The sequence below is a fragment of the Akebia trifoliata genome, chromosome 6 (assembly GCF_017979445.1).
Source record: "Akebia trifoliata isolate Shusen 1 chromosome 6, ASM1797944v1, whole genome shotgun sequence".
NCBI classification, from domain to species: domain Eukaryota; kingdom Viridiplantae; phylum Streptophyta; class Magnoliopsida; order Ranunculales; family Lardizabalaceae; genus Akebia; species Akebia trifoliata.
In genome coordinates, this window is record NC_141380.1 from 195,543 (window position 1) to 201,789 (window position 6,247).

A 6,247-nucleotide genomic window follows, 5' to 3' on the forward strand; every position below is an offset into this window, starting at 1 on the left:
TTGCTATTGAATTCTACACTCTAACATTAACTTCTGATTTATAGGTCAAATTTTGATGAGTTGAGATTCAATAGATATGGATTGAACATATCATGAATCTTTATCTAAAGATATCTAGCTAAGTATGTCTCTTTCTTGGAATAAAATATTATTTGATTTGAAGTGCCAACTCAGCTAAGTGGTAAGACGTGTGGATTATTGTTGCTACTTCCTAAGCTAAAATCCCCTTGAACCCAACTTCATTTGCTAACCACTAACCTTATATATATCCAAAAATAAAAATAAAAATAAAAATTATTTGAGAAGTTTGTTAAAACAAAGAAACCAATTATACAAAGGAGGTCAACTGAACAGACACGATTTCCATATTCAACAAGTGGGCCCAGACACAGTAACAAAATTATCAACATTTATACTTATTTTTAACATATTAGTACTTATATTAGATAAAATCTCTTTTTTTAATTTCATCCAACAATTTCTAAACGACGGGTTACCAAACAGTTCAACATCTTAACAGTATAATTAGACAGTATATTACCAAATAATATACTCAATTCAACAAGTTACTTTAACAACAGCAACAACAATTTTTTCTCAGTTTTAACAATTTTATTCAACATTAACAATTTTACATACAAATTTTTCAAACAAAACATTAGTAAGGGTGAAATTAAGGCTATGGAGGACTCTTAGTCAAATAAGCAGAGATATATTTTGAATCATTAATTTTAAAAGTCGTGTGAGATAGTAGTGTGGCAGTGCGGGTTGCATTGGCATGGGTAATGGAGAGTGAATATATGTTGTAAGTCAACCTAAAGCATGAGATCATATTTTTATTTTATTATTTAAATGTCGAGAGGTAATCCCAAGGACCCTTAGTAAGGCGAGGGGGACTCCTTAGTAAGATAAGTAGTGATATAATTTGAATCATTAATTAATTTCAGAAGCCATAAGACTTGAGATAGAGTAGTGTGGCGGTGGTATAGGTAATGGAGAGCCACGTAGGATTATTGAGAATCAAAGATGTGTGATAAGTCAAGAGTGGGGCCACTGCCACATATGAAAGACACACCGCCAAACTTCACCGGGAGAGTTTAACCCCTAAAAGTGGGAATAACGTCAGAGGCCATTAACCTTCCAATTTGGAATTATAACGGAGTGAAGGTCCTAATCGTCATGAGTGCAGTAACTATGTACTTTATATATATTATGTATGTGATGTCTGTTGTATATCGTTTGTCTTGTAAATTACGATATCTCTCTTTTTTATTAATTATTAAAAAAATAAAAACCACGTTTTCGTGAACTTTCTTTCCATTGGAATAACTAGAGATCTAACCAACCTAAAGAAACCAGTCTAGACAAATATATACACGCCACGTGCACGTCATATAATCAGGAAGATGCGTGAGAAGTCACGCTAGTCCACCAATACATTTTTGGCAAGTAGAGTGGAATCTATGAACTGGCGATTAAGATTCTTCTTCTAGTAAAGTCATATCCAATAAGAGTGGCGCACATATAGTAGAGGTGGGTCCCAAGTTCCACTCCTCTCCCCTCCTTTCTTTTTTATTTTCTTTTTCTTTTATCTTTTATACATTTTTTCAGGTAAAAGATGGAATGCCCCAACTTACTTGGATGGACATCCATTTCTAGTGGAGATGATGCTTGCTAATTTAAACCCAAGAGGGCCATTTTTAATATAATTGGACCGACTAACTAATTAAGTGACCACTTCCCCACCCCCACCTCCACCCCACTTGTGGCAATCAAATGCGGTTGTTGACCTACCACAGATATGTCTGTGTTTGGCATCTAAACACCAACATATAGCACTTGCCACTTGCCACTTGCCCATACAGAGACTAATCTCAATCAGAGTTTTTGAGGCAGAGACTGTTTCGATTGGCAGCCCAAGTCCAACCTAGGGTAAGACTTAAAATGCTCATACTCAATTGAAGCTTTACCATTGGATTGTATCACTTCATATTCATTAATATTGCGGAAAATATTCCCCCCACCACCTTGAGATTTACGACACCACCAATTTTAATTGACATGCAAAGAAGAATCTATCTAAGCATCAATGTGATATTTGTCTTATGATATTTAAATCAGATTCACAATAATTATCTAATCAAAATTAATTAATTATTAATAAATAAAATTACTTTCTATTTTTCACTTATAAGATTTCCCTTTTGCTTTTCATCTAATCTTCATTTATAATTCATTTTTCTTCTAATTTGATAAGTTCACACTCAATCCCTAGATCTTCTCCATGATTCCACAAACCTAAACAGACCCTTAACTCTTGGGTTGGGATCCATAGCATTGACCTGAAAGTCTTGCTTTTCCTTTACTTTGATGCAGATATCCCAATAATTCATCTCGGGATATCCTCAATTCATTTTGCACTTCGTAGTGTAGTATCTCTATAACAATCTTACGATCATATACAAATGCCAAATAATGCCCATACAAATATTGTTCATAAAATTTACTTATTACTACTATCACTAATTTTATCTCAATTATTTTATTGAACTCTTATCCCATTGGTCAAAAAATTCACTTCTAAATGCAAATCATAGCCCAAGTCGGAAATAAGCTAGTTCAACCTCGATCATATACACTAGACACCCCTCAATCCCAAAAACTATATATGGTACAACATTCTAGCAAGGACTACTGTCAATAGATCAGGTCCAAATGGATCAGAGTTGCTTCAGGACCACTATGATAAGGATTGGACTAGACATTACCAATCTAATAAGAATCGTATATGGCTCTTGTCGCTCTCAATATCACGGTTCAAATCTGATTTGATATACAAAATATACATGAACTTCATGTATTTAAACTAATCCAATATATAATTAAATTAGATCCTTGTTGACCAAATCGTTGATGAATATCCAAATTTATTAGATTGGAATGGATTGGATTTTGGGTCCCTAATATTGGGTATTACCCAAAGATTAGTTCAATGGAGCAATATTTATTTGTTTTGGAAAAAATGATATGACACCACTTGAGCAAAACCAGGTCAAAAGAAAAGAATATTAGTGAAGTTGCATATCCGATGGACTCAAGGCTTGAGTAGAATTTGATGCCTTTTAATTCAGTTTGAACTCGATCGATGTATAGAAATTGTCTTCTAGATACAAAGAATTTAATTAATCTTATTAATTATACACCATTAAATCACAACTAGGACACTGTAATTGACGTATATATACATTATAGCAACATCCAATTTTAAGACAAAGTATCTATTGAGTTCTTAAAAGCACTATGCAGTATCCATTGAATAGTTGAATATCGATAATATCTAAAGTCAGATATTCATGATTCATATTGACTTTTTCAGCTTTGAGTGTTAGATCTTGTCGAGATTTTTACAATAATATTTATTATTTATTTTGTGGTTTTACTTAAATCTACAATATGTGGTCCAAATGCAAGTTAACTACAACACGATTCGATAGAAAGAGAGAATCTACAAGTTGAAGCTGCCATCATCTTGATGTATCCTTACACGTCTTTTATCTACATATATCCAACTTATTGATAAGCGAAGCGTACTTTAAGACGGAAGATACGACATTGACATGTGGTCTATGGTATCCAACCACCATCCACAGTTACAGTTTCACTTTCACTATCACAAGGGCTACAACCAAACTATCTAAACATACCTAAGAAAAGGCAAATTATGGCTAGCGTTAGCTGGGTTCACAAGACACTACTTTTGGGACAACATGGCCCCCCTGCTGTCTATTCATCTCCAAAAGTCTTTGTCCATATGTTACTGTTTCACACACACACCTTTCTTTTTTTTTCACTTCTATCTTTCTTTCTTGTTTCTCTCTTTCTTGAAAAATTCAAAATTTCGAACGAACCCTCTCCTATAATTACACATGACAATTCTCAGGATGTATTCTAAATATTATGCGAATGGGCCATGAAATTAGTTGAAAATACAGGAGTATCTCAAAGTTGGAGAGTGGGGGGAGAGGGCAAAATGGGAGGGAGTGAGAGCAAATAGGGTTTGTAATTAGTTGGAAGAAGTATAAGGGTATCTCAAAGTTCTATGGGGGCAATTTCCCCGCACTGGCTCCTTACTATCTAGGCCCCAGACTCTCTCTCTCTCTCTCTCCTTTAATTTTCTTTTACTATGACTCATAATCCCTCTAGACAATGAAAGGAAGTTGAGCCGTAGACGCCATGCATACTTATGCATTTTTTGTGGATGCAATTTTTTTTGTTGTATTAAATATCTATAACTAATTTATGGATTTTTTTCCCATGTCTCCAAAATCTAGATTTAAGTCAATTTTGATGGAGTGGATAAATGACACTAGAGATAAATTAAAGAAGATAGAGATAAGTTAGATACATTGTATATGTGTACAAGGCACACTATCATTGTTATAATTGTATAGGTGAAATTTTGACTGCCATCTATTCCTTGAGATTCACCCTTATCAATCGATCTTTATTATTAATGATACACATGAATAATAAAAACGACATGAAAAAAATAATCAAAGTGAAGGAAAAAAGACAGAGAAGACAATACACAAGATTTGCTCATGGGATTCATCCCAAATCTAGACTATGTGCGTCCTCAAACTCTAAAGATTCATTCTACGATTCTTAAAGCTATTACAAGAACTACAATACATGTCCTCCTTTTCGTTTTTCCTCCCTCTTTATATGGTAGTCCCCTCTTTAAATAGAAAAAGATAAGATTAATCTAAAAATGAATAAATCAATATTTTCCCTCAAATCAAGAGATTCTCAATCAGTCATTATCCAAAAATAGAGTCTTAATTGATAAAGAGATTTTCTATTTAGATAAGATTACCTACTTATTAGGGTTGCAACTCAGATGGGTTAGACTAGGTTGGGGATCAATCTACGTCAAACCCAAACTTGACAAACACCAACCCGTGCCTTTGCCCAATCTGACCTCGGGCATTAAAAGCTCAACTTGAACCTTAGCCAAATCGCGTTGATCGGATTAATTCATTCCTCATTAATACTAGGTAATTTAGTATTGGTAAGGGTTTATATAAAACTAATTGACGTGTAAAAGAACTTAAAATTTATAAATATTTTTTCTAAAAATCTATTTGAAAAGTTTATATACATAAAATTATAAGTAAATTAAAAGAGAAAAGAAAAATAATAAAATTAACTAAAATAAAAATATTTTTTATTAATAATTGTACTTTTGAATAAAATAAAAATATTTGAAGTTGTAATACTTGTAGGACAATATAGAATTATATTGAAAACAAAGCATTAATAATAAAGCTATTATTTATCTACTGAAAATAATCATACATTAGTTTTGATATATAGTTAAATAAGAACATCCATATTGAACTATGAATTGTGAGTGTGAAAGAAATCAAGATAAAAAAAAAAAATTATAATCATATTATGTTCGGGTTTGAGAAAATCAGGTTGGTCAATACCTATGCCCGCGCCCAACCCGATTTAAGTCGGGCATATTTTTTTGTTGTTGCCCATATCCAAGGCCGAACGCAAGCTAGCTATGCCCAGACATGACCCAATGGATTTGGGTTCGATCTAGTGGGTTCAGGTTTTGTCCGCCTAAGTTGCAGTCTTACTACTTATCTCAATATTTTTTAGAATATATCAATGCTGGCTCAAGATAAGCACTAAATCCGCTACACAACCAATCATTGTGATTTGCCTTGTTCATGCAACGTGCCAAATACAATTTTTTATTCACACATTAATCATAGCCAAATTTTAACAAACAAAAAAAAAAAAAAACGTAACTTATATCATTCTATGAGAGTAATTTAACTCCTAATACTATAGTGGTAGCCGGAGATTGGTGTATATATATATATATATATATATATATATATATAATATATATATATATATACATGGATTAGGATCCGTATACACATAAAGCTACTCATAAAGCTACAACATGTTTTGTCTTATATGGGCAAAAATGTTTGGAATGAGCTGATTTTTTGTGAGGATGATCTCTATGGTGAGGAGATCATCCTTGCTAAAAATCAGCCTATTATGAAACATCTAGCCCCATGTTTACAAGTTGAAAAATTTTAGACCGTCCAATTTTTGTAAATCACTTTTCATGGGGTTAGAAGTTTTGGAATGTGATCCTTTTTTGCAAGGATGATCCCCTCACCATAGAGATCATCCTCACAAAAAATCAATTTATTCCGAA